A 12,892-nucleotide genomic window follows, 5' to 3' on the forward strand; every position below is an offset into this window, starting at 1 on the left:
GGAATTGGCTGGTAATTTGATGCAGAGTAATTGTGAAATAAATAAAGAAAATGACATCTAGCAATTTGTAAGCATGGCACAGGATGGTCTCAACTCTAAAACTAACTCATCTCCCACAACATCTCCACATTCTGGGTTTTACCCCATCCTACAACAAAGTCCATTCTTGTTCCATCATTTTTCAAGCCTTGATTGAGCCCTAAATTGTCAGCACCTGGTCCAATACTGGTCCTGGGAGAGTGGAGTGGCATTGTTAGGTTCTTCATGCTGTAGTTCAATCCCAACGTCCAGACTAGTTTTAAGGAAACTCTCTAAGGGTAGATTCTCTGCCTCCATCAACTACCCATGTGCCCTAGGCTCTGCCACTTTCCCTAGGAAAAAATCTTTGAAATTCTCTCCAGTTCAGATCCACTGCTTGGATATGGCCCATAGTGTATCTGGCTTGGGCCATCATGACACTCCAAGTGGCATTTATTTTCCATAGGTTTCAGTGTCCAGCTGATAGCCAGGTATTTCCACACTTCACTCAATGAAGCTAAACTCTTTCTTGTGAAAACATGAAGAAACTAGGTTCCCTAAACTAAGATCAGGTGACAGAAAGACCCCTCTCCATGCCAGTGGCCAGTTTGCTGATAGTCATCTTTCCTGAAGCCAAGCCAAGACTTAAGCACTTTAGGAAGAGGAGGCCCAGATCTAATTTAGCAGGGAGGTAAGATGCCAGCTCGTCAACACTGCATCTCCAAGACCCTTGGGGACCCAAGCAGACATCTGCTGCTTTTGGCTTCAACATCACAATGGTGTCCATCAATAACAGCAGTGAAGTTACTCCTGGGGCTCCAACATTGGACAGACTTGTGTTTATTCATTTCATTTCCCTTCATTACGAATGGGTGTGATTATAATTAGCCCACTCCATGGAGTGCTATTGGGTTTCAGAATCTTTGTATATCTGCAGTAAAAATATTTCCTTTTCATACAGGGTACTTGGTAAATCAGTATTTAGCTCAAGAGTACATTCAGCCTCATAAATAAATAAATACAACTTGCACACAGATGGCTCACCAAGCTCCGAGCACCTTCTCAGAGTGAGAACCTGGGGCTGGTGAATGGAGGGTGAGGCATGCCCCAGTGTCTCGCCTTATTGCTGTTGGCTTGAGTCATTATGGTTTAGTAAAGCACCTCTGACTGGACTCATGTTCTCCCAGAGCAGTGGGAAAGCATCACCAGCTCTCAGTTAAGGAGCATTGGCTTGGCCTTTTGGCCATGTGTACAATTAATCGGCAGGCCATGTGAATTAGATGGTAATTAATTTCTGATAGCAAGGCCATGTCCATTTAAATAACTGATTCAGCTGCATATGCTGTGCGGTGACCACTTTGGTCTCCAGGAAAGCCCTGGTCCTTCTCCTGAAGTTTGTGGGTATTGAAATTGTGTAAAGAAGGCAAGGTTCGGAGCCTTTGGGAATCCCAACCTTTGTATTCAGTCCCACAGGTTGCCTTGCCCCGGAACCGTGGGGCAGTATGGCACCATGTACCCTTGAGCCCCTTCAAGCCTGTGTGCCTTCTACCCTGTCTCATGTATCCTCTCCCATCCCCCCCACAGTCAACCTACATGAGGTTGCAAGATCAGTCTTCCCGAAGTAGAGCTCAAATCATGTCACTTGTCTGCCAAAAACCCACGATGGCTTCCTGTTTGAACTTCAGAATGATATCTAAACCCCTTTGTGATGAACTTATTTGAAACTCTGTGTGGTAGGAGAAATTTCCCATTTTCTGGTGGTCGTGAAGCTGAGATCCACCCCGTAGACGGTGGCTGAGAGGTTTCTTCATTCCTGATAGTATGTGTCATGTTACCATCTAGCCTGTGCCCCACCACAGGCTGCTTTTTAAGGCAAGATGTGGCATCTTCAAGCCAACGTTGTTTCTTACCTGGTAATTACCACTGGCTTCTAGGACAGTCATAATAATAGTCGATTACAGAAATTTCATCCGACATGGGTGTGAGAAAGGAAACTGATAGATGGTACCTGTTCCCAGCATTCACTGCTCACACACATGTGTGAGTGTGTGTTACACATAATCACAAACTGGACAGAGCCCTGTACACCTCTTCATCACTAACAGTCTACTAACCAGGGGGCCCTTGCCCCCTAACTGCAAAAAGGGCCTGTAGACTCAGGACTAGAAGCTGAAACCGGAAAGTCTCAGTACAGGCTGAGAATGACTACTGGGAGGGGGCTCCAGGCAGGAGAGTTCAAAGGACCCGAGGTCAAGACAGTGCAGAGAATCAAAGCCAGCCCCCTATCAGGAGGCTAAAGTCAGGAAAAAACCAGGGACAAGAGGGGAAATAAGAGCAAGCTGAGCTATTAAAGGAACAGAGGCAGGCAGAGAGAACTCCAAAACTGAAGAAAACCCAGACAGAAACCTCTTGTAGCCTCCTGCTGCTGAGGCCAGGCCTGCCAGAGTGAGCCCAGCCCCAGTGCAGCCTCCGCAGTATTGCTGTTCCTGGCCCCCACGCCCAGCCTGGCGCCTTATCAGCGGCAACCTGTCTCCCTCCACCATGCCCAGTTCTCTGTGTTCAAATCCCCCCCACCTAGCTCACATGTTCCTACTCTCTCCCTGCAAGAAGAAGCCTGTGTTCCTCTCAACTTCATTTCTGTAAACATTTTAGTCTCTGCCGCTGAGTTCACCTTAACCAGAGGCTCTCAAACTCTGGAAACACATTGGCATTACCCAGTGAGCTTTTATAAAATACTGATGACTTCAACCCCAACGATCCTGATTTTATTTGGTCTTGGGAAAAACCTGGCAGGGATACTTTTCAGAAAGAAGCAGCCTCGGTGACTCCAATGTACAGCCAGAGCTAAGGAGGACTGACTTCAACCATTCCTTTGCCAGTAGAATCTTAGCCATGGAAGACACACCCTACACACTTAGAAAAAGCAGACTCCATGCCCCCCCCCCCTCCCTGGCTGTTTGAAGGACATTAAACACACCCCATGCCACAGGGCATTTGCCCTCACTGTTCCCTCTGCCTGGAATGCCCTTCCATGGTTTGATCCCTCGCCTCATTCAGGACTGCTGTGATGTCACTCCTCGGAGTAGCCCTCCCTGATGCTCCTGCCTAAATGAACAGCTCCTATGACTCTCCACCCCTTCCCTTGTTTATTGGTATTCATACCATTTCTCTGTGCTGATAATACATTAAACTTCCATTTAATTATGTTTTTATTGTTTAGCCCCCAGCAGAATGTAAGCTAACTATGGGCAGGGACATTTTCTTGTTCAACATGGGTATCCCCAAAGACTGGGACAGCTTCTAGAACATAATAGTTTTCCATAGATATTTGCCGTTTGAATAACGAACTGAGTTAACAGATGAAGAACCTGGCGCTCAAAAAGCGGGAATGCTAAACACCCCACAACACACAGGACACCTCCCCACAGCAAAGCCATGTCCGCAGTGCTGAGCTGAGGAATGCCGGGCTGGTGGTCAGGTGGGGAGGTTGGGAGTGAGAAGGAGGTATCAGAGCTGGTCCTAGAAGGGAGGCAGATAGGGAGACTGGCAGGAGTGGATGAGTCAGGAAGTTAAATGCCTGGTTCTGTCACTTCCTGGGGTGTGACCCCTGTAAGCCATGCCCTCATTTGGAGACTAGCACCCACCCTCGCCTCCTGTTGTGCCAACCAAAACTGTCTCCACACATTGGTAAATGTTCTTCCCTGGGGGACAAGACTGTCCTGGTTGAGAATTACTGCAAATCTACCCTCTCCTTCCTCAGAACTTTGGCCTCCCTTTGGGAGAAGCCTTCTCCAAAGTCTTGGGTTCCATTTTGAGGTCAAAAGCACTCCTGGAACCAGTGTATCTTCTCTCCTGCTGGATTGTGGGCTCTTCACTCACTGTCTTCCTGACTCCCCTGTGCATACTCCTGCCTCTACACTGCGCCTGTTTCTTCACCCACAGGAACAGGGAACATCCAGGGGAATCGGATTCTAAAACATCTGGCAACGTTTGAAGACAAAATGACCTAACTTAGGGCCAAACAGAAATAGATCCAAAATCTGGAGATTGCTCCAGATATCGCTGACTGCCATGTAGGTGTAATGCTATCAAGCCGCTATGCTAGACCAGTTCGTAGATAACTAACATAGCTCTGATACTATAGAGAAGGCTTGTGAAATAAAAGACCAACAACTCTCTGTTAGTCACTGCAGAACATTTGAATGAAAGCTGGGAAGGAAAAAGCACGGAGGGCAGAAAACCAAGTGACTTGATTGGCAGGTGAGACCACAGTCCCTGGGGGCACCAGGGAGGGCTCAGGACTGCATCATTTAGCATTTAAAGATGTTGCTCTTTCTTCATTCAAAGGGGAAAACAACCTACTTTTTGTTTGGTTTGGCTTTCTTTCTTCCTGGTTTAGGATTCAGCACATCACCCACGTTGGTGGATTTCACTGAAATATTTTCCCCAAATGACCTACAGTTCCATTTTCTAATATGCTGCCACCCTCCCACAGCCTAGCAGTCAGAGATTGATATTCTGTAATTTTCAGCCACTAGCTGGAGCTTTTCTATGCACTTCTGTAATACTACCACTCGTTACAGGTAAAAATGAGGGAAGTGATTACGGCGCTGGTAGAAAATCAGCTGCAGCTGAAACACAATATAAGTCTAAACCATAGAAGGGCTGGGAATCCACAACTTGACTGAGCAAGTACACTCAGCAACCTCAACGTCAACTTGCTTATTGTAAGGTGGGGCTAGAAGATACTGCAAAGCAAATTCAAGCTACCTTGAAAAATAATTAGTGAGATGCACAGCCTTGGAGATGGAAAATTTCTTTGAGATTAATTATTGCTGCTCAAATCTAGCCAGTCTCTGTCAGCAGCAAGGACAGTCTACAGCTACAGATCTCATCTCTTTGAGTGCTGCTGGAAGCTTCTGTTGGATCCTGATCTAAAATCAGCTTGAGGTACCCTGGGGGTACCTGGGTGGCTCAGTCCGTTAAGCGTCTGACTCTTGATTTCGGCTCAGATCCCAGCGTCATGGGATCAAGCCCCGTGTCGGACTCTGTGCTGAGCGTGGAGCCTGCTTAAGATTCTCTCTTTCTCTCTGTCTCTCTCTCTCTTCCTCTGCCCCTCTTTCTTGCTTGAGCCTGCACAAATGTGCTCTCTCACCAAAAAGAAAAAAAAAATAAATTAATAAAAAAATACAATAAAATCAGCTTGAGTCTAGCATTAGAGGGAGTAGCCCATGCTGCAGAGGGAACTGCATAGTCAGAGGGTCAGATGAGCCCCAAATGCACAGGGAAGAGAAAAATAGGAAGCAATATCTGAACTGAACCACCAAGTCAGATTTAGAGGCCTTAGCCTCATCTAGTAACCCAGGCAACTGTCAATTCTTTGTGTGGAAGAGGAGAGATGAATGATGAGTGTCTCCTTCACTCACAATACCCAGCGCACCCTCAGTGGTTGAAGACAAAAAAAATCCAACACAGTGACACATCCCATTTCTCACGTGCAGCACCCCTCCTTGGGAGCATTCCAGGCACAGAGGCAGAAGTTGTGAAGTGAATGAAAATCATCAGCAACAACTGGAAGGGAAACTTGAACAGTAGAGGGGGTGGGGGTCTTCGCACACCCGACAGGACTGGGGCTCACGTCCCACGAAGGAGGCAGGTCGTTTCCTTGCACGGAGGTATCCTTTGTCCTTTAGAGCTGACGTCATCATCCACTACAGCCGGGAATGGCAAGCACGCTTTCTGCCGACTGTGCTGCCGGCCAAGGATCACGCAAGCCTCCAGTGAGTTGGGGGAGGGTGTCTGCATGAAAACACAGCTGAAGGAACAGGTGAAAACAGCCGCAAAACACAAAACAACCAGAGGAACTGTGATCGTCGGTTTTTGGTCTTTCTCCTTCTGTAGGAGCAGCCAAAGTAGTCAACATTTGGAGAGCACGTGGAGTCCCTCTTGTTACTGCCTTTGTGGCTGCAGCTGGAGGTTCAGATGACTAACCAGGCTTCAGGCAAAGCTGTAACTCACAGGATAAGGAGGAAGGAAGGGAGAAAAGGAAAAAAAAAAAAAGGATCTGTCAGTGCATTTGCTTTTTTTGGGAAGTGAAAGCTCCTATCCATACATTCAGCCCAAGGTGGTACCAGCCCACACTCGCCTGTATGAGCATTAAAAAAGAGGCCCCTCCAGGTGCCTGGCTGGCTCAGTAGGGAGAGCATGAGACTCTTGATCTTGGGATCGTGAGTTCAAGCCCCACGTTGGGTTCAGAGATTACTTAAAAATAAATAAATAAACTTAAAAAAAAAAAAAAGAGGCCTCTCTTCCTCTTAGGGCACACAGTGTGGTGAACAGGTTGCAGCTTGATTTTAGGCATCAGCCACTAAACCAACATGCACACCCCCATGATCACCTATGTCAGTCATATCCCAGCAGAAAATAGACGGAGCGTTCAAATTAGGACAATTCAAGGAAGGTTTAATAACGGACCTTTACTAAGGTGTGGGCAGGGTGAGGGGAGGAAGCACAAGGGGTTGCACAGAACCTCTAGTCTGAAAGGATGAGAGTCACGGTGTCACTGGACCTTGGAAAGACAGGGTTGGGTAGAGGAGGTCACCTGCCAGGTGCTGTGACCTCAGGAAAGCCGTTCAGTCAAAAGAAATCTCACAGGGAGGAAGTTGAGGGAATAAATACGGCCACCTCACTCTGCTCTGTCCCTCCAAGCTTCTTCTGGGATTCACTGGCTGACTGACTCACCTGGAAAGCCAGAGGGAAAAGAGTTCATTGATGTGGCTTGTGCAGGTCAGCCTCTGGTGCAGAGAAGTAGCTAGAAGGTGGACAATGCTCCTGGTGCACAGGAGATATCCACCCTCCAAGGCAGTACCGCTCCAATCATTTATTTGCCATTCAAACATGTTCAGAACTGTCTACCCAGTGCTGCACCGGGTTCTGGGGACACTTTGACATGTCTATTCTGGGTCCCTAACCTCAAGCAGCTTTTTTCTAGTAGGGGAGATAGCTTCCTTGCTTGCTTTCTTGTTTTCTTCCTTCCTTCCTTCCTTCCTTCCTTCCTTCCTTCCTTCCTTCTTCTCTTTTTGCCTGTGAATCACAGTAAATCTAACCATCTTGGGAAATTAGAATTCTTTTCTCTTTACTTCCAGCCATGTGGCTTAAGCTTCCACTTAAGTGACTGGGTGGGGGTGGTGGGGGGAGGAAGGGGCTGATGTTATCTTGAAGGCTCCTGACAGCTTGCATTTTATGAGTTTGCCTGCTTTATAAAATATTAACCAGAAAAATATTAAAGTTTACAAATGCAGCAACAGACCCAGAGGGCCAATGTGATGATATCATTTTTGATAGGTTTTTAAAAACATGAAAAGCATATCTGACAACAAAAGGGGGGAAAAGTTCATGTGAATCTCTTTTCCCCTTCAGTGTAAGCAGGGTGGTATATATTTGTTTTCTGTGGACAGTGCTGACTCACCACGGATTTAAGGATTACTAATGAGTGTTTTCGCTTCTCATTTACAAGTGGAATATATTAAGAAATTACTCACCCACTCTGTGTGGTTTTTAATTGAAACCTACCTCTCTGTGTGGATGAGCAGAATTTGTTTTTCATTGCATACAGGGGCTGGGTGACCTTTTCAGCTTCACAGGGCCTGAGATGTGGTCGGCACATTTCCGCTTTTCACATGAACAACCCGTGCAATCTGTTTACATAGAATAACCGAACTGCCCGATGTTTCTTAGAATCCAGAATTCATTGCCTTAGAATATTCTCTCTCTCTCTCTCTCTCTCTCTCTCTCTCTCCATTCCCCCTGCCCTACCTTCTGAGCACTTTTTTTTAATGTTTATTTATTTTTGAGAGAGAGAGGGAGAGAGAGAGAGAGAGAGAGAGAACATGTGGGGGAGGGGCAGAAAGAGAGGGAGGCCCCAGGATCTGAAGGGGCTCTGAGCTGACAGCAGCGAGCCCTATGCAGGGCTTGAACTCACGAACCATGAGATCATGACCTGAGCTGAAGTCGGACGTTTAACCAACTGAGCCACCCAGGTGCCCCCTGAGCACCTTTGAAGCAGAGAAGATGCAGCATGAGATGGCATATTTATTAACCCAATTTCTACTCTCTATTTTAAAATATGCAGTAGACCATAGTCTGGGAGGAATTATTCCCCAAATGTGACAGGAAAAGAGTGATTATGTTCTCATATTCAAACACTAGTAAAAATCAATAAAAACCCGACATCAATAACTAAATGGACAAAGGACATAACTAGACAGTGCTTTGAGAAATCACATCTACCAAAACGAGGAATTTAGCAAATATTTTTAATGATAATGCTCAATGTTGTAAAGCAACAGTTAACTGGGCTGACCTTGTCAACCTTGTGTCTTTTTAAGTAGTAATATCCATGGCTTTCTAATTCTGTTTCTGGAGTTCCATATTAAGGGAATAATCTATCATAAAAGCTATATGCCTTAAGATATTTATATATCATACAATCCTGTTACATACTGTAGCAAAAAATGGAATCACCCTAAACGCCCAACATCCACAGAGACATTCAGTGAATTGTAGTATATCCATTTTTCTGACTATTCTGTATCCATTAGAAATGTTCGATATATCAACTGAAAAAATGAAAACTGTGTATGTACTAAGTAATAATTATTTTAAAATATGCACAGGGGAAAAAAAAAACCTGGGAGGAAATATTTTAAAAATACTGAGAGTGATCCCATGCATGATAGTTTTTTCTTTTTCCTAAGTCCCAAAAAAATTAATAGAATAAAATTGAAATCTGTATAAAATGCATAACTTACAAGGAAAATATAATCCTACCCATGTCATATCAGGAGCAGTTCTCCACCAGCTTAGTTCAAACAGCAGGAAAAGTGCTGTTGTCCGTCATGAGTCCTGGATAGTGGGCCCATCTCTAATCACTGTGTAATTTTGGTCAAGCCCCTTACCTCTCTGATTTTGTTTTCAGAAACGAAGAGAGATGCACTGAATTATCTCTCAAGCTCCTTCTGGCCCCCGAATCTATGAATCTTGATATTCTAGGAGGAAGAGTATGTGCCTCAATTCACTGAAATCACAAACGGGAACTGAGACACTTCTTCACCTAAATCAGGGGCAAAATGTCAGGCAGAGAAGGGACAGAATCAGAAACTAACGTGTGTTTGTCTCATCAGATATTGCTCAGAAGAGATTAAACAGGGTCTTTCCCACTGAACTTCTCACATCCTCTGTTTTTAGTGTATAAAACCAGGCTTTATGGAAGGGCGAGCTTTATCAATTATTCAGCACATGTCAATCTATTGCTATTCGGCCATGTAGAGGTGGTGCCCTTTATATACGATTTGGGTTTCCATATGCCAATACAAAACCTATATCTCTAATTTCTAAGTCCTTTTGCTTTTCTCGTGGTCATTCACAATACAGCGTACTCTGAGCTTCTACAGATTCAGTGTCTAAAACTGAAGGTGACCCTGGATAACAGAATCTACCAATTCTTCCCGCAGGGGAAAGTGAAGCATTAGTAGGAGGGTTTGTTTTTTGTTTTTTGTTTTTTTAATGTTTGCTTATTTTGAGAGAGAGAGAGAGAGAATGCGAGCACGGGAGGGGCAGAGAGAGAGGGAGACACAGAATCGAAAGCAGGCTCCAGGCTCTGAGTTGTCAGTACAGAGCCCAACACGGGGCTCAAACTCACAGACCCTGAGATCAAATGATCTGAAATCAAGAACCGGACATTTAACCAACTGAGCCACCACGCACCCCAGTAGGGGGTTTCTTAGCATGCTTCAGGGCTGGAAATGCTCTTCATTCCTTTTCCCAATGATAGAGGTTTTAAACATTAGATTGGTCTTTTCTTAGGGGCTGAAGTAAGTAAATCATCTCTTGGATTAAATGTAGGTTGATGGGCTCCCCTTAATCAAAGAAGTTTATCAGTGGTTGATAAAATGAAACCTGAAATATGCTTCATCTCATGGGTGTTAGTGGGTGAGTCAATTCCTTCATTTATAAAATGGGAGGCTTGGGCTTTATGCTTCCAAAGCCACCTTTCAGCTTCCTACTTTGCAGGCTTACTACAGAGCACCTAGGGCTGACCCAGGAGCTACTAGAAGATGCAGATATAGGAGCTTTTGGGATTCTGGCTCTCAGAAAATACCCACAATAGTTACTTACACCCATGAAAATAGAGAAACAAATGGCAAAATACTCTGGCAGCTGTGCAGACTTTCCAACGTACAACTGCTTAAGGTGACAACCTACCTGATGCCTGAGCATGAAAAACCTCACCCACACTTGCCCTGTCTTTTCCTCATAGGAGGGTTCCTAGGTCCAGGAGGTGCCGGGACTAGAGGAAAATGCAGAAAAGAAACTATAAGATCTGAAAGAAAAATATTTCCCTGGAGAATTTCCCTGACCATTGAGGGGTCAGTTAATAATGAATATATTACAAATCTCCAGAGAGCTGAGGGTTCCAGCAGGTGGGGATTTACTTCCTGACATGATTGGACACAGAGGAAGGTCACAGGTTCAGTCCCCGGGCCCCCTTCCCTTCCTCAACTGCACACCCTTCTTCAGAGTCTCATCCAGTCTTCCGGCTTTAAATATCAGGCTGCTGACAACTCCCAAATGGATCTCACACCTAGCTGACAACTCCACTTGGATGCCTTATAAGACATCTCCAATTTAAATATCCAAAGAAAACTCTTTTATTTTAATGTTTATTTTTGAGACAGAGAGCGCAAGCAGGGGAGGGGCAGAGAGAGAGGGGGACAGAGGATCTGAAGTCGGCTCTGCACCGACAGCAGAGAGCCCCAGGCGAGGCTGGAACTCACCAACCATACCTCGAGATCAAGACCTGAACGGAAGTTGGATGCTTACCTGACTGAGCCACCAAGGCGCCCCTCCAAAGAGAACCCTTAATCCCTGCTTTCCACTTCTGAATTTGGTGCTCCCCCCAAAACCCAGGAGTCATTACTGGCGTCTTCCTTCTTCCTCATCCCTCACCATCATTTCAGCTGTCAGCTCTGTTTCCTTTGAGATCCAACCGGCCCCATCTCCACTGTCACCACTGAGGTTCCAGCCATTGTCACCTCTCGTGGGGGCAACACGAATAACCTCATAATTACTCTCTCTACTTCCATTTCTGACCCCCCTCCAATCTAGTTTCCACACTGCAGCCAAAGGTTCTTTTCAAAACGTGGTTTGAATTACACTGTTCACCTGCTTAAAACTTATACCTGTCTCTTCACTGCGCTTCAGATGAAATCTTAGGCTCGTGCTATGGGGTCCTAAGGCATTCATGATGAGCCCCTTGCCCTCCTCTTCACCTCGCCTGGGGTCACACTTCTTTTGGTCCAGTACACTGCAGTCCCACTGCCCGAATTAGCGTGCTACATGTGATCCTGCCTTAGAGTCTTTGCCCCTCTGGTTCCCTTCCCACCCCTCCCCCCCCCCATTTGTGTGGCTGACTCTTCTTCAAGTTTCAGTGTCAGTGTGACTTCTACAGAGAGATCTTCTCTGATGACCTATCCAAAGGATACCCCACCTTCATTTCAGTCTGTGACAGTACCCTGTTTATTCTTTCTTAGCACTTTCTAAAACCTGTCATTATTTTATCACTCATTTGATTACTGTTCTAGTAAGGACAACGTCAATGTTCCAGACAAGAGTAGAGGTTCTCTTCTCGCCTATGTGTCTCACATCCAGCATATAACTGGTGCTCAATAAATATCTGTTGATTAAATTAATTAATTAAAGGACATTGGTTATTCCTATTTTGTGGCTAGCTGTTAGGAAAACATTCTGATGAACCTAATCTGACTGAGGCATACTGTTCTGTTCCCCCCACCTCTGTGTAAGTAGAGGTTTTGCCACACAAAGGGAAAAAAGAATTTGCAGCCTCATTTCCTGAAACCACCTCTTAAAAGAATAGAAAACTCTGTTCCTTTTTCAGGAGGACTTCTGAAAAGTTTCCTTTTCTGTAGCCTCTCCCCCAGAAACCTTTGGTTTCACAGGGTAAAGAGAATATTAATTATAATTTATGTGAGCTGCTCTCTATTTTATAGTCAATTGCCTTGTAGCTCAATAACATTTATGCCTATCATTAATATGTGTCAGATTGATGTTCTTTTAAGTTTTATTTAATTATAGCTCAGATAATACAATTTTCCCTTTTTTTTTAATTAGAGGAAACAATACATCAACTGGATGGACTATTACGCAACCATATAAAATTATTATTATGTTGACATAGTAACAAGTAACAATGTTTATGATTCATTTTAAGAGGCAACAGCAGGGGCGCCTGGGTGGCGCAGTCGGTTGAGCGTCCGACTTCAGCCAGGTCACGATCTCGCCCTCTGTGAGTTCGAGCCCCGCGTCGGCTCTGGGCTGATGGCTCAGAGCCTGGAGCCTGTTTCCGATTCTGTGTCTCCCTTTCTCTCTGCCCCTCCCCCGTTCATGCTCTGTCTCTCTCTGTCCCAAAAATAAAAATAAAAACGTTGAAAAAAAAAAAAAGTAAAAAAAAAAAAGAGGCAACAGCAGAATACATAATTGCTCTGATTTATAATTAAAACTATCAAAGTATGTATACAAATGAACAAGAACGAATAGGAAACAGGAAAAAAACACTTTGGTTTTCTAGTGTGTTTTATTTATGTATGATTCTTTTAAAAATTATTATTATTTCTTGGTCCAATATTAATTGCACAATCGTCAGAAGGAGCATGGGCTATAAATATGGCTGCTGGTACATACCTGAAGTTACTGTACCTACTAGAAATGCATGGTGCTAGCCTGAGAAAGTCTCACTGTTACTACTCTGGCTTATTTGGGCTGCCTAAAAATTGTGCCCTTCTGTTTAATGCTTATG

Source organism: Prionailurus bengalensis, chromosome C2 (genome assembly GCF_016509475.1).
Source record: "Prionailurus bengalensis isolate Pbe53 chromosome C2, Fcat_Pben_1.1_paternal_pri, whole genome shotgun sequence".
Classification (NCBI taxonomy): Eukaryota; Metazoa; Chordata; class Mammalia; order Carnivora; family Felidae; genus Prionailurus; species Prionailurus bengalensis.